This window comes from Idiotropiscis lumnitzeri, unplaced genomic scaffold (assembly GCF_059441095.1).
Source record: "Idiotropiscis lumnitzeri isolate Australia: NSW breed Sydney's pygmy pipehorse unplaced genomic scaffold, RoL_Ilum_1.0 HiC_scaffold_83, whole genome shotgun sequence".
NCBI lineage: Eukaryota > Metazoa > Chordata > Actinopteri > Syngnathiformes > Syngnathidae > Idiotropiscis > Idiotropiscis lumnitzeri.
Window position 1 is genome coordinate 772,020 of NW_028283621.1, and position 21,393 is coordinate 793,412.

At 42.0% G+C, this 21,393-nt stretch overlaps 1 long non-coding RNA gene across 2 annotated transcripts; it reads right to left on the minus strand.

Annotated features, from left to right (window-relative positions):
- Positions 1-1,318: 1,318 nt before the first annotated feature.
- On the minus strand, positions 1,319-5,273 carry LOC148315600 (uncharacterized). Of its 2 annotated transcripts, XR_015840771.1 has the most exons (4): positions 5,130-5,273; positions 2,760-2,855; positions 1,547-1,699; positions 1,319-1,439 (listed from the first exon to the last, which is right to left on the minus strand). It is a non-coding gene; the product is annotated as an uncharacterized LOC148315600 (long non-coding RNA). The 2 variants fall into 2 exon arrangements; XR_015840772.1 differs by lacking the exon at positions 1,319-1,439 and having other exon boundaries at positions 1,685-1,763.
- Between the last annotated feature and the right edge of the window lie 16,120 nt (positions 5,274-21,393).

Below are 21,393 nucleotides of genomic sequence, written 5' to 3' on the forward strand. Positions count from 1 at the left end.
CTAGTGCTGCCGATGCTGCTGCTACCCACGCTGCTCTCCACACTTATAAGTCTACCCCAGGATCCCGCCCCCCCATTTGTACCTCTGGCGCAGATTCAAGGCGGATCTTTTGCACCTCTGCCCCCTGCTGGGTGATTTTTACATGATTCACAATGCGGACAAGGCTGATTCTCAGTCAGAGGTTGCATCAGACCCTTATGTACACTATGACGTAAAAAAGACAGGAAACGTACTTATACGTCTTTGGTAGAGGGCGCCATTGCATTAAAAGACGTCTTTGTACGTCTAAGGGAGTAAATGAGTTGAACAAAGTACAGGGTCCTTCACCTGACTACAGATGATCTTCTGGGGACTTTATTTGGTTTTAATCACTTTTGGGGTCTGTATCTATGCACACTCCCTGGTTTTGCTACCTTCCCGGGTACCACATACACACTGCTTAGTTTCTCTGCCTTCGTGGGTACCACATACATATTGCTTGGTTTCTCTGCCTTCCTGGGTACGACATACACACTGCCTGGTTTTGCTACCTTCCTGGGTACCAGTCACACAAACGTCAGACGACTCAGCACATACCGACTGTCTCAGCACTACACACTTTCACTCCAAGGCAGTGCTGTGAACCAACTTACTGACAAGAGGTAGTATTTAGAATTTTAAAAAGTGCTTGAAAGGTTTTGTTCATGTAAAACCAACAGATTATGACATTATTATTATTATTTAAATCAGTATTAAACAGCATCAGCATAGGTTAAAGATATTATACAGACTATATACGATAAAAAAATACTAAACCACCCTTGCTTTTCCGTCATTTCTTGTATAAGTTAACACACAGATGTATAACATTTGTTTATACAAATATAACGATTAAAAAGTAGCTGATTAGAGTTTTAATTTTGTATTCATTAATCTGTAATAAAAATGGACATATTTTGGTTAATAAAATTAACAAGAAATAAAAGTAAAGGGTGTTCTAATACTTTTTTCAAGATTGTCCTAACATACATTTAATGTTTACAGTATATGTCTTCGGAAGAAGCGCAGCATTAGATTTTTTTTTTTGTTCTCTCTCTTTGACTTCTGAATTTGAATTTCTGTCACAGATGTGCTAGAATTCTATTTTGGATGATTTGTGTTAAACTGCACAAATATTTGAAGAGCCATAGAATTCAAGAATCACACCAGTGCTGCTACTCCTCCGAACGGGTGAACGCCCTTGATTAACAACCTGCGTTGAGGTGGCTTTTGAGATTCGTGGTGTGGGAGAAAAATCTCTGAAGGCATTCTTAGACTTCAAGAGAGGGTCCACAATTTTCAAAGATTCACTTCCGTCTGAATCAGAGGCCTCACTTGTATCCGGAATATATTCATCTCCACTGTCATCTGAGTTGGAGTAATAATGCTTATCCATTCCAAAGTCAGCCTGTTTTTTTAATCTAAAAAACAACAACAACAACGAAATATAAAGGATAGAAGGCAGGAGACCAATAAAATATATGCAATTTGCTTGTAAGATTCCCTGAAATCTATATGGGTTGTTTACCTGTATACTTTTGGTCCTCCTGAGCCTTGGGATAGTAATATGGTCTGGGTCTGAGGCACAAAGTTCAGGGGCAGGATTTGACAATGATTCGTCAGAATCTGTGTCGTTATTCCAAGGAAGATTCAGCCCATATTTTTTGTCCAAGGGAGGAGACTGGGTTGCATCAGAGTCCAAGAGAAAATTGAGAACCCATTAAATACTTAATCCCCAGAGGAATCTGCACAGAAAAAGGTCTTAATTCTATTTGAAAAAAAAAAAAAACTAAAATATTGATGAATGATATTATGACAAAATAATGTAATAACAAAATTAGAATGATTTTAGGAAATTATTTGCAAAACCAAAACATTGTGGTACGATAATAATGCATATAATTATTCTACGCAGCTATATTTAACAAAAACACTTAATTGACCGTAACAAAAAGCTCCCGGGAGGAAAACTACATTAAATGTTTTTTTAACAGGGCAGTGAAAATATTGGAAAATAAAAAAAATAATGAATAAAATAATATGAAAAAAGAATTCAATGTGTATCGATGGACCCATATGAAATACTTATATCGCTATGTACTTATCAGCCATATCGCCCAGCCCAATATGTAACTGCAACTTCAAAACCTCGGGCCATAACAGGATTGTAACATGGGATGCATATCTTCATTCCTAAATTTGTAGATCCCGAGGAGGCTGCTCAATGGTCCTGGTAATGTAAACCTCAACCAATTCGGTCACAGCCAATGTTCTCCATCCTTGTTAAGAAGTTTTGAAATGATTTAATAGATATACTATTGCAAACTATACCAGAATTTTATACATTTTAAACTTTTGATCACAATTTTACCTATTTTCTAAAAATCTGAAGAATCCACATGCCAAATCACCTGCTGTGGACACATAGGTTCTGTTCTGACAGATAATTCAGTTACAGGTTGTGTACTTAAAGCCAATAAGAGGGCAATGCAGCAGTCGACAGCCTGACGAAAGCTTAAGTCTCCCAATGAGAGAACTGTAGTGGCTGGTAGGTTCTTAGATTGTAACATAGTAAAGACATACACTACGCATAACTGTATATCATATGATGATGAGGGAAAATATTATTAGCTACGATTTATGTCCAGATATATTAGAAAACTTGTCCAACCAGCACAGGTCTATCTAACTGTAATTTTAACATCTCAAGACACGACAGGATGACCACATGATACGCATACCTCCTTTTCAGAGTCTGTCAAACCTTGAGAAGGCTGCTTCGATGTTCTGGTGGCATCAACCTCAGCCGATTCAGTCATTGTCGGTTGTCCTCCACCCTAATGAACAAGTTGAATATTAATTTAATGAATTAAAAAAAAGAAAATGGATCAGAATTTTACACATTTTAACGAACAAGTTCACGAATGAAACAAAACCAATTACTTTAGCGCATGACAATTAATCTTCAGTAGAGATATGTTGTGACTGATATTTCAGTCACAGGTTGTCTTTTGAACGCCACCAGGGCCGCAATGGAGCACAGGACAGCCAAAAGTCTTCTTGTCGGACAGCTGTAGTGGCTGGTAGGTTCTAAGATTATAACATAGTAAAGGCACATACAACTCCTAACTGTATTTCATATGATAATGAAGGAAAAGATGATTAGCTATGATTTATGTCAACAATAAAAATGGCTCTACGGGGTCCCCACGAACGCAAACCTGACAGTTGGGTGTCAGATGGCCAACATACCTGACTCGCAATTCAACTCAACTGGACCCCACAACACAAGAAAAAGCTGAGTGAGCCTCAAACCAGACATACACATTCACTGACAAATATCCTGTGACACCAGATATATTAGAAGTCTTGTCTAATCAGCACACGTCTATCTAACTGCAATTTTAACATCTCGAGACACGACAGGATGAGCACACGATACGCATACCTCCATTTCTGAGTCTGTAAAGCCTGGAGGAGGCTGCTTCGATGTTTTAGTAGCATCATAAATTTATTGAATTAATTATATTTGAGGTTGGATTAGATTTTTACACATTTTAAGCCTTAGCCACCCAAAACAAAACATAAGCTCATGAATGAAATAAAACTAATTAATTTCGCCCATGCCAATTAATCTTCTGTAGACACGTGTTGTGACCAGTGTTGTTTTTGGCAGGCATTTTAGATTTTGTCCAAGTCATTTGGACAAAGTGCTGATTTGTTTACATCACATTTAGTCATCCCAATTCGTTATAGTTTTAGTCCAGTTTTAGTCAACGAAAACTAAAAAAAGGGTTTTAGTCCAGTTTTAATCGACGGAAACGCAAAAAAAGTTTTACCCTAGTTTTCGTCAATTTATTCACAAAGGTTTTAGTCCAAGCGGCACGGTGGCCCAACTGGTTAGCATGATGGCCTCACAATATTGAGGTCGTAGGTACGATTCTGGCTCCGGCCTTCCTGCGTGGGTTTCCTCTGGGTAATCCGGTTTCCTCCCATATTCTTAAAACATGCATGGCAAGTTGCTTGGACACTCTAATTGCCCCGAGGCATGAGTGTGAGCGTGGATGGTTGTTCGTCTATGCATGTCCTGCGATTGGCTGGACACCAATTCAGGGTGTACCTCGCCTACTGCCGAAGACAGCTGGGATAGGCTCCAACACCCCCCGCGACCCTAGTGAGGAGAAGCGGTACAGATAACGGATGGATGGATAGATGGATGGGTTTAAGTCCATTTGAGTTAAAACAAGGCATTCAAGGTTTCCACCCAATAACAAAGACTTTTGGATGGACTACTAAGGATTCTTCATTACAAACAGAAAAAAGTGGCAACAGTGGAATCAATACTCACTGCTCCAAAATAAGCAGAGAAGCAAAACATTTTGTTGGGCAACTGTTGTGGCTTTATTTCACTAAAAGCAACATAAAATAATTTATGAACCACATGCTAACAATTTTGTCTAGTCAACGAAAAAAATTCATGTACATCACGTCATGTTTTCGTCATAAAAGAACCTCGTATAGCTTGTCATCGTCATTAAAAAAGGGGCGTTAACGAAGTATTTTCGTCATAGTCATCAGTGACGAAAACAACACTGGTTGTGACTGATATTTCAGTCCCAGGTTGTCTCCTGAACACCACCAATTGGGCAAGGGCGCGCAGGAAAGCCTGGGGTCTTCTATTTTTACAGTATAGAAAGGCTAAATATCAAATTGAAACAGTGTTTTATATCATGAATATACAGGGTTGGTGCTGGTTCTGGTAGGGAAACCACAACATAAAGATGTCCTTAATTAGTCCCACAATGGGGATATTTGCAATATGGCATATGATGGCCTAACAGGGCCACCGCCCAGAAAGGAGTAACGCAGAACTTTGTAATACTGTCACTCCCTGACCAGTTCGTTGTTCCTGCAGAGCCAAACTTTGACTCAGACCCACAAATTTGAATTACAGATAGTGGACAATGGAGAACTCCCCCAGTCAGTCATCATGTTCAACTTCCATAGAAACTTCACATACATTTATTAGATTGCCAAACTAATTGGAAACTACATCACCAGAACACCACAAGTGGGCTCTGTTATTGTACTTAAAGATGCATCTTACAAACCTGTGTTCTCCAAGGCCAGCTGGTCCATAGTCTTAAGTTATTTCTTCGCCAACATCAATGTCTCGGAGCGCAAACAGACAGAGGTGTGGTCTGTCCTCTGTTGTCATCTTCTTCATTTTACAGTTGGGGTGCATGTGGTCATCATTAACCAGTCTTCCCAGACTGCCATCTTCTTGAGCTGCATCAACACTTAAAATAGATTAAAAAAAAAAAAAACAATTATTCAATCAATGTCAGAAATTAATCTTTGAGACAATCTTGTGTACACAAAACATAAAAATAGGAAATCCACAATTTTTAAATCTAAATCAAATCATACAAGAAATTTCTATTGGAATCAGACCCTATTAACAGCTTGTCTTTGAGACTTCATGATCTATATTTTCATTTGTACAGATTCAACGCATGAATAAAAGTAATTATACATTTTTGCTTAGAGAATGATTTTTCCCCTAACACTTATGGGATGAGTATGTGTTTATTTTTTTAAATAAAAACAAAAATAAGATAACATCTCAATCTTTGCCTCACCTCCAAGTTTTTTCTTGCCGGCGGAAGTCAAACAAAAAGACAGTGCCTCTTCCATCCATCTTCCTGCGTTGAGATTCATCAGAATCTATCAATTTTCCTCTGTACTCCATAATAAAGAATAAAGTCGTCTTTCCTGAAAGGGGCCTTGGTAAATACTCCTCGACCTAGTTAACAGGGAAATCAAGTTAGCTTCGTCATATTTTTAAGCACACAAATAAGGAGTCATCATATTCATTTGGGCCACTATACTAATGTAGGGTGGTTTGAAACATTGCTTCTTGTGAGGGATAGAGCAGAGCCCTTCTTTATGATTTTAAAGGAACAGACCAGCCAAAATTCATTTTCCAGCATTGCATTAGCCAGTATGTATTAGGACTGAAAGTACAAATGTCCATTGCACCTGGTTACGTAAAAAAAAAAACTTTAAGATTATTTAGTTTCAAAACAATGACATACACTGTACACAGTCATATTGGATCGCGTCACGTGATCTCTGTGACGTATTACGTGCTTTACACTAGACTATCAATATCGGACTTGTTCACCGGTCTATTGTGGTATAAAAATGCCGGAGGGCGTCATCAAGTACAGCCTTAATTTAGATAGAACTCCTACCATCAGGTTTCACACTCACTGAAATAACTTGAAACTGACAAAAGTGGCAAAAGAAAAGGTCAAGACACTCTTAATGTAAAATAACCACTTAAAAAACGATGTCAGCTTGGTTATCAGAAAACAATAATATATCTTAGCAAAAGCGTTAACATCATACCTTTAAATTAGTTTATATACTTCGCTTCTAACTCTGCAGTCTTGTCCAGACCCTTGACTGCATGTTCAATAGTATCCTGCTTTGGGGACTTCCTGCATCTCAGGGAAGGCATTGTTTATTCTATAAAGAAAAAAGACAGTATTGTGTTGAGAATTATTAATACTATGGGCTAAATGGAGTTTTAACAATATCAGTGTAAGAAAAATAAATTATAAATTAAAAAAATATCAATTCCTCCATCCCAATTAACGATTTCAACCATAATAGTTTATATTGAAGTTTAAACAACAGACACAGACAGATTTATGCAGTGTGACTACAAAAATCTTACCAAAATTGCATTCACAGTAACCTTTGCTTTAAGAATCATGTAATTAACCAGTGAACATCGTGTCTTACACAAAAATTAATGACAGAAATTATCATGGTACTTGCATTCTGTGGTTCTATAACAAAAGTGCAAGCTGTTAGCTCCGCAAAGCTAATGCAACAAGCTAGCGTCCCTCGTGCTCACATTCAATGCAAACCTGACCACCGGATGACAATACGCGTCGGTTTAGTTCTTTAAATGAGTAAAAGCACCATGACGTTTTATAATTATTCAATGCTTAACTGGAGCTCGTCAATTATGTCGATGTAGGAGCACATGTTTGCTAGGCCAGTGTTGTAGGCCCACATCCATGGTGCTACTTTGTATAGTGTTTTCCACACAACTATCTCTAACTATGAACAAATGCACTCGACGCATGTTTTGAAAAAAACCCAACGAAAAACACTTACCTCTCCGTTTCAACAGCAGTTCGAACTTCGAAGTGGTGATATTCTCCAGCGTTAAGCACCTGCTCGAACTGCGAATAGGTCAAATTCAACAGCGTCTTTTTTCTGTCTTAATAAGGACGCGATGAGAGGAGGAGCGCTTGCCTTTTCGTCAGCACGCCCCGCGCGGGTGGTGCTGCTTTATCACTCTCTATCTGTGCCCGCCCGCCGGCACGTCGATAGAAAAATAATATTCCTTCAAACATTACTTTCATCTTCTTAACGTTTTGTAGTGAATTTAACAGGTTCACCACTTTTTTCAAATACACCAATGGAAAACAGGTCTTAATTGAGGAAACATACAAAGAGCGTCTCACAAACACCTTATGATGAGCAATGTAATTTGATCACGTTTTTTGTCACTGCCTGGACGTTGGGTTCACTGGCCTGGTGGCAGTGGCTTGTAGACACTGTCACTGAGTGGGAACGGATCTCAAGGTGGGTCAAACTAACCCAAGCAGTGGATCGGTCCGTTTTTTAAATTTATTAATTTTTTTATTTTATGTATTTATTTATTATTTAATACAAGGGCTTCGGCTCACTACCAGTGGGCGGGACCAAAGAATTTGGGTTTCCTTTGAGCTAGGAGGCAGTCAAAGGCAGTCCAATCCCCGGCAACATAAAGCGCCTAGCTCTGGGGACATGGAATGTCATTTCTCTGGTAGGGAATGAACCCGAGCTGGTGTGTGACTAGACCAGTGGTTCTCAATTATTTCCTGTCATGCCCCCCCTACCAAGAAGAAAACAATTCGCACCCCCCCACCACAATTTTCTTTTACATTTCGTACTAATGTACATGTTCTTTGCATATTAATGTTAGATTGTCAATAAAATATCTTACCTTAACAAAGCTAAATTGATAAAAATAAAATATCATTTTGAGAACGACTATTGTGAGGATCTCGAAACTCAGTACTCTGTGGTGCTAATATTGATGAGATGATAAATATGTTGAAGCCACAGAACAAAAAGATTAGATATTGTTTGGAAATTAATGACGTACATAAAGGAATATCAGCCTTGATTGGAGTACATTACTGCATTTAAATTTTTAATAAAAATGAAACAATTATTGATGTTATGACCACTATGAAGAATTTAAAAAACAATATATAGGGATAATTATAGTTTTCATTTTGTTATGTGTAGTCTGTTCATGTTGCATTATTTTTATGACAAAGACGATGGTTAATCGTAGGTTTGTTGCCCAAATGTACCATTACAACCTGATTAATGTTGAGAATGACGAACTCAAACTGGACACTGAAACGTAAAAACACATGGACTTCTTGCCCCTGTCCTCACACGTGCACACACACACACACCATACACGAAGATCCGGGAGGTAAGGACGGCTGTCCTACAGGATGCGGATGGAAGAACAACTGCAGCGGAACAATGCCAGGGATGTCTGGAGGGGCCTGAAGACCATCTCAGGCCACGGACAAGCAGGTAAGACCCAGAAGGGGGGGGGGCTTCAGTGGGCAAATGAGTTGAACCTATTTTTCAATAGGTTTGATCAAATGTCTGACCCCGCTCAGGCTTCCCTGATGCAGCCCTAGGGCTGGGCGATTAACCGAAAATTTACCGTTACCGAAATTTATTAGAATGACCGACAACATTTTGCCCTTGTCGGTAAATTCGGTGTCTAAAAAAAAAAATGAAAAAGGAAAGTCTTTTCTGTCTGCGGCAATGTTCATGCCTCTTTAAGTCTGCTCCAGCGCATGTAGTCACGTGACTCAGGCGCTGTAGAAGAATGTAAACACAAGACGCGTTCGTAGCTGGCGATTCAAATTCAGAAGCGGCTGACACGGCTAAAGACGAAGTAACGTTAGTTGAAATTGGTCTTGTCGCGCTTGTCCCAAAAAGAAATTCGACATCTGTCGTTTGGAAATGTTTTGGGTTCCATAAAGACGATGTTTGCGCAAAAGAACATGAACTACAAAGTGCGTCGTAAGCACCTGAAACAGCGCGTCCAACCTTTTCTTTTTCACCACCCACAACACAACCATGCTGTTGACTTGGAGCTTGTGCTAAAAGTTCAAAGTGAGAAGCAAGGTTGGACAAGTGACAACAGCCCACTAACGGAGGCGAAACCATACGAGAGAACGTCTCAGTGGTGGACGGGATAGCCTAGCACATAGCTAAAGATAGAGCTCCTGAAGTTACAGTGGAGCGCACAGGATTTAAACGCCTCAGGAACGTAGCCGACAAGAGGTACGAAAATATTTGCCGCAAACAGCACTTCCCGATATGGACAACATCGGGACGGGAGCGGAGACATGTCGAGCATTTTGCATCCACATCCGACTTGTGGTCGAGTCGCAACATGCATCCCTGTTTGAGCCTGAAATGTGCAGTACATAGACGACAAGTGGCGACTGCGCACCGGAGTACTCGAGACGGCACATTTTACTGATGAAGCACACGCGTTTGTTTGGCACTGGCATTCCATTGATTTTTTTTTTTTTTCATTTTATTTAGCATTTTGTTTACAGGCGACTAGTGCCTTTGCACATGGCATTATTTAGATTGTTTACAAGATACCTTTACACAAATCTAAGCATTTGCAAATGGCATTACACCATCTCGGCACAATCTATTTGCAGGAAAAGATTTTGTGAGAGGTACCCTTTTTTTCCTGTTCTTTGTGACATTGTTCAAGTCATGCAAAGCAAGCTATTTTGAATGTTTATTCAAATGATTTTTGTACTTCTATTTTTCATTGAAAGTAATGTGTACCAGTTGGTCAATAAAAAAAAGCAGTTAATATGCATTTTCTGCATTTATTTTGATTTTGGTCCTCAGGGGGAATTTATCGTGCATTTATCGTTATCGAGGTAAAATTGCCCAATTTATCGCGATATTGATTTTAGGTCATATCGCCCAGCCCTATGCAGCCCCCACCCACCCCTCCTGCCACTGCGAACAAGACCCTCTCTCCCCCTCTCTCGCCCCTCTCTCTCTCCACAGGCTCCAGTTCCCAGCCTCATCAGACAACCACCACTTCCTCCTGCTCAGCCTTGTTCCTCACAACATCTCAGGTGAAGAACCAGCTGAGGAAGATGAAGGCGAGGAAGGCGGCAGGCCCAGATGGGACCAGCTCCCAGCTCCTCAAATCCTGCGCAGACCAGCTGTGTGGAATCGTCCAGCACATGTTCAACCTGAGCTTGAAGCTGGGCAGAGTCCCCCAGCTGTGGAAAACATCCTGCCTGGTTCCGGTTCCAAAGACACCCCATCAGAAGGAGCTCAACAACTTCAGACCAGTGGCGCTGACGTCTCATCTGATGAAGACCCTGGAGAGACTGGTCCTCGTCCATCTGCGCCCCCTGGTCAGCTCCTCAATGGACCCACTCCAATTTGCATACCAGCCTGGCATCAATGTGGATGATGCCATCATCTACCTGCTCCACACTTCACTCTTCCACCTGGAGAAGGCGGGGGGCACGGTGAGGATCATGTTCTTTGATTTCTCAAGTGCTTTCAACACCATCCAGCCCGCCTTATTGGGAGACAAGCTGGAGCAGGCGGGAGTGGCCCACCACCTCATCACATGGATTCACAACTACCTCACAAACCGGCCACAGTACGTGAGAACACAGGACTGTGTGTCTGACGTGCTCCTCTGCAGCACGGGAGCGCCGCAGGGAACTGTGCTGGCTCCCTTCCTGTTCACCCTCTACACCTCGGACTACAAATACAATTCCACAACCTGTCACCTGCAGAAGTTCTCTGATGACTCTGCGATTGTCGGCCTCATCACTGACGATGACGATCGGGAGTACAGAGGGGTTACGCAGGGGTTCGTGGACTGGTGTCAGCAGAACCGCCTCCAAATCAACGCTGGGAAATCCAAAGAGCTGGTGGTGGATTTCCGCAAGCGTCGGCACTCTCCACCTGCACCAGTGAATATCCAGGGAACAGACGTTGAGAGGGTCTCAACTTACAAGTACCTGGGTGTTCATCTGAACAATAAACTGGACTGGAGCGACAACACAGACGCTCTCTATAGGAAGGGTCAGAGCAGACTCTTCCTACTCAGGCGGCTGAGGTCCTTTGGCGTTCGGGGAACACTCCTCAGGAACTTCTATGACTCGGTGGTTTCATCAGTCATCTTCTATGGAGTGGTCTCCTGGGCAGGAGGCATCTCGGGCCGAGACAAAAAGAGACTGGACAAACTGGTGAGGAGGGCCAGCTCTGTCCTGGGCTGCTCCCTGGACTCTGTGGACTCAGTGGGGGGCAGAAGGATGACGGCAAAACTGTCATCAATGCTGGACAAACCAGCCCACCCATTCAATGACACTCTGAGAACACTTTACAGCTCCTTCAGTGACAGACTTTTACACCCTCGCTGTACCAAAGAGAGATTTCGCCGCTCCTTCCTGCCAACTGCTGTCAGACTTTTTAACAAGAACATTGGGTCAGGCCTACAAACGGGAGGGCATTAGTGCAATTGTGCAGTCCTAGGATGCAATATTAACTACTACTGTACTTTCAGCCAAGGGTGTACTTAAATATTGACCAATGATGTATTTTGTTTACCATTACAGTATTCTTATTACAATACTTCTATCACTGTAGTATTTCTACCACTGCAGGATGTTCACTATTACAGTACTTTTATCATTGCAGTACTTTTATCATTGCAGTATTTTTCTATCATTGCGGTACTTTTACTATTACAGTACTTTTACCATTGCAGTACTTTTACCATTGCAGTACTTTCATCATTGCAGTATTTTTCTATCGTTGCAGTACTTTTACTATTACAGTACTTTTACCATTGCAGTATTTTCTATCATGCAGTACTTTTCTATCATTTCAGTACTCTTACCATTACAGTACTTTTATCATTGGAATATTTTTATGATTGCAGTATTTTCAATCATTCAGTAGTTTTTATCATTACAGCGTTTCCCCCTCCGTATAATGGACAAACATTAGGAGTGTTTCCTTACACTTAGATACGTTTATACTGTGTATATTTGCATGCTTTTTCTGAATGTCTGCTGCTAATGTTATACATTAACGGCTACATTACGCCGCCGACTCTGTGTGATCTATATCTTTGCTGCTGTAACACCTCAAATTTCCCCATTGTGGGACTAATAAAGGACATCTTATCTTATCTTATCTTATCTTATCTCTCCTACAACGAGGCAAGGGCCTCCACCAAGTCACCCCAGGGACAAGTTTTATTCCCTGATGGTCATCAAATTATGAGGATCTCATTCTACGCCGGAAGGGAGGAGGGGAATTTTTCCCTAATGTGAGGTTTTCGCTCCTCCACTGATGATCACACTGTTGTATGATTTCATTATGATGATCTGTCTTAAAGCCGTAAGGACATGATTTTTAAATCCACAACAGGGGGGAAATGTAAGATGGGCTGAGGATAGGTAATCAGTTTGTGTATTCATAATCATGTTTTTATACACTCATTAATGTTGAACACACACAGAGACACTTACTTGTTATTTTAACACACACACACACAGACACCGTATCCTGAAGATGTGTTTAGTTAAACTGACCTTGGGTTATGATTTTCTGCCTGCTGGAGTCCCTGGTGATTAGTTATTGATGCTTTAGTTAAACTGACCTTTATACCGTGAGTTATTGATGTTTTCTGTCTCTTGGTGATTAGTTGTTGATGCTTTTCTGTCTTCTGGTGATTAGTTATTGATGAGTTAGTTTCAATAAAAAGGCAGAACGGAGGGTGAGAGTCAGAGGGTGTGCGGGATTGAACTGGCAAGACGGCTGTTTCACCTCCTGGCTCCCTCTCCCATTCTGAATGGCACAAAACGAAAACTTTAGTAAGTTATTTCAGTCTAAAAAAGGCGTCAGGGCATTTTTAAACCGGACAGTAAGTCGCCACTGTCTTGGTTCCTTTTTGTGCCTTGACCCATACCGGAATTATTGAAAGGATGCAGTCCTATTTACAGGCCCCAGTGACACCCCAGGTTTCTGTTGTTTGTACGAGGGCGCTTAATAGGTACTGCTATTCACAATCGTCTTAGGCTGTTTCTTTGCAGAAGTTTATGGACAATGTGTAGTGCTGTAGGATGCAGTCTAGAGCATTCTTGACATTGAAGCTTTTGTTTCCAGCAACTGCTAATGCGACCGTGCATCAAACATGCAAAACACAGACCCTTGCTCCTCAAGAAGTCAATCTTATCCTTGTGATGCTTTCTCCTAAATTCCTTACCAATTGTGAGACTGTGTTGCTCTCCATTACAATTAGCACATGGTTTGGCAATAGCATCCACTGAAACAGGTTCTGCCTTTGGCGTGGTGGTTTTGTTGTTTTCCATCTTGGCGGGCACAATGACTGTTGTGAAGACTTTCTTTGATTTTGTTGTTTCTGTGTGTTGTGATTTTGTTTTCTGTTTTATAGAAATCTTTCGTGCTTGTCAACAAAATCCTTAAACTTCACTCTTCTATTTGTTCTTTCTTGGAGATTGCAGGCAAATTTTCTCCAAGATTCTATAAGTCTGTATGGAAGTTTGTTTGCCAATGCCTTTATATTAGCCATGTTGTCCAAGTCCTCCATGTAATTAACATCTGCCATTATGTTCGAACAGCCCATAAGGAATAATGTGAAAGACTGAAGTGCAACACCATCTTCAGACTTGATTGTTGGCCAATCCATGGCTTCCTTTAAATATGCTTCTGCTATCATGAAGTCATCACCATAAAACTCCTTCAAGATTTGTTTTGCTTTGGTATATCCTGTCAGAGGTTCCATATGGATGCAGCTCTTCACCAACTCATGTGGTTGTTCACTAGTATACTGCAGCTAAAATTGAAGATGATCACGGTTATCACTTGTACGGCCTTCAATCCCATGTTCAATGGCACCTATACAGGTTTTATAATGCAGAGGGTCGCCTGTAAAACGTAGGAATGGAAAGTTCGGGAAGAAGCGATGCTTTTTGACTCTTTGCTAAGTATTCTGCGACACTGGCTTGCTGTGAGATTGCGTGGCAAAGGCCATCAAGCACATGTCCCTGTTGTTCTCTACTTTCTGTCTGATGTGGAAATCTAGCCATTGGAATAGTCGAAGTGGGAGCATTTCAGGTCAACACTGCTTGTTGCTCTGATAGGCTGTGATGGTAATTGAATGTTTTTCCTTGTTTAAATTGTAACACACTCATCAGGAATGTGGATACCATCCTCCTGGGTATTTTCATATCTTCTCAAGACATCCAATTTAGCATCAGACTCAGGGAGTGCCGTTTGCATTGCATGCATTTCCTTCTTTGCTTTAATTGCAGCTTCTTCTTGCTCAAGTGCCAACCTTTGTTGTAAATCAGCAGCCTTTGCCTTTAAACATGCTCGTTCCATTTGAGCCTTTAATTTAATTGAAGACGTTGACAGAAGTGAGCTTCTGTCTGTTAGATTCTTTACTTCTACTTCTATGGGTGTAGTTAGTTGATGCAGATCTACTATCAGCAGGTGATATTTGTTTATTGCATCCTTCCTCTGCACGTTTCAAAACGTCCTTCTTCCATTGCTCACATTTCCATTAATTACATTTTTTGGATCAAACCAGTTATTTTGGTCATCGGCAAAATCCTCTTCAGTCTTTAAATTTTGCAGACCGGAATTGAGGTCCACAAATTCTTGCTCCATGCCGCTAAAGCAAACACGAACCTCAGTTTTTTACAGCGTCAACATTTGCATCATCCTCCATCAATTGTTCAATTTGACGTTGCATGGAGGTCAATTGAGCAAATTTGCAGCTGCGTGCCTGCATCCGTTTAGGCTTGTGATCTTCTACAGCTTTTCTCCGTCATTTTTAATGTCCGCTTTCCACTGTCTTGTTCCTCCATGTCAATCCACAATGAAGCAAACAAAAACGTCAAACTGACTGTAGCGTCTCAATTTGTAGGTCAGCCGAATGACGATCAAAGTTTTAAGCAGTTTACTCACGCACCTGTTACGTGCGCGTCCTTGTTAACTCGCGATGCTTGTCAAGTATGGACGCATGCTAACAGCTAGCAGCTCATTGTCCCGACTGGAAAGTTGCTCCTTAGCTGTGATGTGCCTAGGGTTACACTATCTATCATTAACAAACACAGCCAGCCCTCCTCTTTCCTCTTACCGCTTTCCAGTGTCCTGTCCGCAAGTAGTATTTGGAAGCCGTCAAATTCCACAACGGTGTCCGGCGTTAGCTCTGTTAGCCATGAATCCGTGAACATCAGCAAGCTAGCTCATTGGAAGTTCCTCTCGTGCCGCGTTAGCGCTGTTAGCTCGTCCATTTTCTTGGGAAGGTATCTAACATTTCCCATAAAAACGGACGGGAGGACGGGGTGGTCACGCCTCCTCTTTGCCTGGCGTTTCGCCCCCGCGCGACATCCCCCGTCTCTTCCTCCTCAACTCGTGGGGGATATCGGGTCTCGCTCCGGGAGTCGGCACGGGGTTAGCACGAAGTGCTAACAGCTGATCTCTTGTGTAAACGATTGATCCGTAGCTCCCAGTGACATCTCCGGACACGATCACGCAAAAAACAGCCCTCAGCAGCAATAAAACCACCGCAATTTGGATGTCCATTGCTGCGATGAGGTAAAATAAATAAAACTGGGTAAAGGGAAAAACACGCGAAAAAGGCTCAAATAGTGAGCCGTGCTGCTCTAGCAGGTAGCCACTCGCGTGGCGACGGAACCGGAAAAACAAATGTGGTCCCATCAAAATCTGATTGGATATTTAAAAATAAAAGCGTGAAAATTTGCTTATTTGTCTGTCGTCACCAATGATTAAAAAAATTAAAATCATTACAAAATCCTCAAGCTATCGTGATACCAGACGAGTTCTGCGGGACACCAGACCACCCCAGTTGTCCACAAAAAGTGGTCACTTCAAAATTTGATGTGGCATTTCAAAATAAAAAAATCACCTGAAATATGCACTGTGATCAACACTGATTTAAAAGAAAAATCTTTAAAAAATATCCTCAAACTATCGTGATACCAAACCAGGACTGGGGATACTAGACCACACCAGCTGTCCACCAAAAGTGGTCACATCAAAATGTGATGTGGCACTTCAAAATAAAAGTAGCCTGAAATTCGCTTATTTCACGGTCATCACCACTGAGTTAAAAAAAAACATAGCTCGAGCTTTCGTGATACCAGACCAGTTTTGTGGGACACGAGACTACCCCAGCTGTCCATAAAAAGTGGTCCCATTGAAATCTAATTTGTAATTTCAAACTAAAAGTTGCCTGAAATCTGCACATTTCACTGTCATCATGCCTGACTTTAAAATTTCATTAAAAAATATCCTCTAGCTATGGTAATACCAAACCAGGTTTGGAGGACACTAGACAACACAGCTTTCCACCAAAAGTAGTCCCATCAAAATGTAAGGAGGCATTTTAAAATAAAAGAGCTGGAGCTGTCGTAATACCAGACTAGTTTTGTTGGACACTCGACGACCCCAGCTGTTCATCAAAAGTGGTCCCATCAAAATCTGGTGTAATTTCACAATAAAAAAAAAAACACCTGAAATATGCACATTTCATTGTCATCAACACTGATTTTAAAATAATCATTTCAAAATACCCTCGAGCTATCGTGATATCAGACCCATTTTGGGGGACACTAGACAACCCCAGTTGTCCATCAATTGCGGTCCCACCAAAATGTGATACGGCATTTCAAAATAAAAGTAGCCTGAAATCAGCATACATCACTGTTATCAGGCCTGACTAAAATATCATGACAAAATATCCTCCAGCTATCATGATACCAGACCAGACATATTTCACTGTCATCACCATTGATTTTAAAAAATTAATTAAAAACTAGAGCTGCGAGCAGCTATAAAGGGCCCTCGCCACCCGGACAACGTTGGGGTACTGGCACGTTGGAAATGTGAAATATTTCCGAGAAATAACGTGAGGAATCTTCAAGAGGAATTTGCTTGTAGTTAAAGTTAGAGCAGCTTTTGTTTTCAAAGCCTCGTCAATGTTTGAAGTAAATTTGTTGGCAGGCACTACAGGTGCATCAAATCAAAGACTAATAGACTGAAAAACATTTTCTTTCCGAGAGCCATCACCATTCTGAACTCTCACACACATGCACACACACACGACCACCCTTACCTTGCTGAACAGCGACGTATTGTGTTGTATTTCTCCAATTTCATACTATTTTCCATCACAATATTTATTCTCTTATTTATCTAATTTATATATTTGATTAAATTATTGTTGTATTGCACTGGAGAGGGGAGCTCCCTAATCTTGTTGCACACTGTACAATGACAATAAAAGGATTTCGGATTCTGATAAATTTAGAATGGCCGACTTCCTGTTCAATTTAGCATACGGCTCCATGAGACTTTTTATTAGGTCTTGGCTTTGTACACACTTCATCAAATTTTCAGTTTGGTGAAACAGAGATATGGGGCTGTTTTTTTTTGTTGTTTTTTTTTTCTAGGGGGCGATAGCGAGCCATTTTTAAACAACTGTACGACAAAATAATAAAATATTGTGAATATTGAATCAACTCCCGGTTGGGTGGACGCTGGCACGTTTGGCTGCCACTGCTCACCGGTAACTCTCAGAAATTTTTTGGATCCGCTTGTTGTACCTGCTTTAGCAGTTTACAATCCCTCCAGTTACAGTGATTTTATTTATTATCTGTATGTTGAGCGATCCCGATTCTCATGAATGCCACCCACCGATTGCATAGTCGCTGACGCGTCTACTGTGGCTAAAGTTTAGCTTACCTATCAAAGTTAGCACCTTATGTACAGGGTAAGTTTGGGATTTTTTTAGAGCATGAGCAGGGGAGTTTTTAAGCATTTAGTCCATTGTGGTGAACCGCCCCCATTTAAGTAAATTCAAAATGGCCGACTTCCTGTAAAACCTAGCGCATGGCTCCAAGAGACTTTTTTGTAGGTCTTGGCCTTATACATACTCCATCGAATTTACAAAAAGTAGGTGAATCACTCAACCAGGGCTGAAGTTTTTGAATATTTCTAGAGGGCCATGGCAAGCCATTTTAAAAAAGCTGCACATTCCATTCCGCAGGATTGCTATGGACATTGTGGGTCCTTTGACAAAAAGCAGTGGTGTAGTGTGTGACAACGCCACACGTTTCCCAGAGGCATTTCCATTGCGCACAATCACTGCTCCGGCAGTACTTTGTGCCTTGGTGCAACTCCTTTCCAGAGTTGGCATACCAGATGAGATTCTAACAGACCAGGGAACCAATTTCACTTCAAGGTTAATGCAACTGTTCAACAAACAACTGGGCATCTCCGCCATCAAAACCACTCCATACCACCCATAGACTGATGGACTAGTGGAAAGGTTCAATCAGACCTTAAAGAAGATGCTCCAGAAATTTGTGGATGATACTGGAAAAGACTGGGACCGGTGGCTGCCCTTTTTGCTGTTTGCCTATCGCGAAGTTCCTCAGGCGTCAACAGGTTTCTCTCCCTTTGAACTCTTGCATGCTTGGGAGGTTCAGGGGCCATTGGACTTGCTCCGAAAGGCCTAGGAGGCACCTTCCACCACGTGAAGTGATCGGGGGGTGGTGAAATTTGTGCTGGAAATGAGGGAGAGACTGGCCAGGTACCAGTAGGAGGCAGAGGTCAACCTGCGGGAGGCCCAGAAAAGCCAGAAGACCTGGTATGACCAGCAAGCTCGCCACCGGGAGTTTAAACCCGGCCAAAAAGTATTGCGGCTTCTCCCCACATGCAACAACAAGCTTTTAGTAAAGTGGCAGGGGCCATATGAGGTCACCCGGAAGATGGGTCCAGTGACCTATGAGATTTTCCATCCGGAGAAGAAAAAAAATAAACAAACTTATCATGTGAACCTCCTCAAAGAGTGGAAGGAGCGTTCAAACCAGGCTCCAAAGGAGGTCATACTCGCGCGGAAGGTGGAGGAGGACGACGACGACGACAAGGACGAGGACGACGACAATGATGATGATGATGATGATGATGACGAGGCAGAGCTGGAGTCCTCGACGACGACAGATGCGCCTGCACTGGCACGTCGGAAACCCAAGCAAGTCACAGAGATGTGCTTAATTTTCAAGACGGTGCCTTCTCTTTTTTCCGCCAGCCCAGGGAAGACGACGGTGGTAGAACACGTCATTCGTCTCAAAGAAGGATTACCAATTCGTCAGCGCCCCTACCGAGTTCCGCAACACTTGGTGGAGAGACTAACCAAGGAGCTCCAGGAAATGCTGAAGCTTGGAGTCATTGAGCCTTCCAAGTCGGAGTGGTGCAGTCCGGTGGTTATCATCTCCAAGAAAGATGTGTGCTGATTTAGAAAGAGAGTGAAAGACGTTTAAGAGAAGAAGCAGAAAGTACTTAATATGGAGATAAAGAAAGACGAAGAAACAGGAGCGAGAAAAAAAGGAGGAAATGCACCAGCCGAGGATCAAAGAGACAGTGACAGTGAAAAAGGAAGTCAGGGTGAGAGAGCTGAGGAGGAGGGCCAGCGAGAAAAGGAGCCGGGATTGCCTCAACAAGTGGACAACAGCGCCCTGGGAAGCCTGCCACAAGAGATGAATGCAAAGCGGCCTGCCAAACAATCACACCAATCCAAGATAATATGCGTAAATGGGCTGCGGGCCTCACGACCACCCCGTCAGCACCGATCTTCTACCAAGGACGTGGAAGAGGAAGAGGACACCTGCCAACAAAAGACGACGTCTGCTACAACTGTAGGAAACATGGCCACTTTGCTCGAAACTGCCGTCAACCACCCAGGAAAACCGATTACAATTTACACAGACAGAATCAAGTTTGATAAGAAATTTGTGATTTGTCAGGACCAGTCGTGAAAGCAACGGAGGATCACGTGACGTAAAAAACAAACAAAAAAAGCAAGTGGAGAAGCAGTTCTACATGAACGTGCGTTTTACTTATTAGGCCGTGATACACTGACACAATTGGACCTTAATATCAGAGTCAATAAGCAAGGGCGAATTCAAACAAACGTCAAAACTTTAAAAGGGCACATTATTATCGGTTGCTACATTTGGAAGAACAAAATAGGACGTCAATAAATTATTAGAAGTAGCTCACAATAGAGTCTGTTTGGGCGATGACGTGCAACACATGGTTAGTCTGCAAGGGACTATCAGATACAATGTATCAAAAGTAAGTGAAAACGCAACTATGGTTTCGTGCACCACCACATGCAACACTTGCACCATTCTCATGGAAAGACTCTCCCTGCTGGAGGGACGTGTCCGCCAGCTAGAGCAGAGTAATGTGGTAAGCGTAAATGTGGCGGACAGCACCGGTTAGCATTGGCCGTAAACGGCTTGCTAATCGCGTTGAGCCTGTTAAGACACAGAGCAGTTCCATTCCACCTCGGTCTCCTGGCTCCCGCACTTTAGTGAAAGGTGACTCCATTACTCGATACATTAAGCTTGAAAATCCAACCACAGAATGTGTATTGCTGGGGCCAGAGCACCCGACATTGAAGCTAATCTTATGGAGCTAGCACGCAAGAGACCTAGACACCAGCGCAGTGCAAACAACGCTAGCTATTCAGATATAGTAATACACGTCGGCTCCAATGACACTAGTGTTACTGCCGTTTCAATGATACGCTGGCTAAAGAAAGTTTTAACGCGCACTCACTCACCATGGGTTGAAGTTGCGATGACGTTCGCTCGGCTTCACTGGTCTTGATGTTGATGTGTAGTTATGTATGTCACGTCAAACAGTCAAGGGTTAGTCTTAATCGTAGTCATTTCAGTCCAGATGTCATGCCGTGAAGTCAAGTAAATCAAATAAATAAATCAATGGCTACGGTCTTCCAAACTTCAAATCAAAAACATCCGCGCATATGCGGTAATCAATACAATATACTATCTTCTATCTTCCAGTTTGTACATAAATAATGCGTCTTGAGTAAGTGCGGTTGAAAAACGGTATCCGACCAGCGTTCCCCCACCTGTCCTGCATTTGTTATTTATGGATGAACGCAACCAGTGCTGACGTCATCAATTGCCCTAGTGGTGGTGTTGCCATACTGCATTACTCAAAAGAAAACTGCTCCAACAACTAGGATGAAGCAATCAGAGATCACAAAGAAAAAACATAGCAAGGACTTGTGATCTCGCCAGAAAGATGAGTCTGAGTCGAGTAATTGTCTCTGGCCCC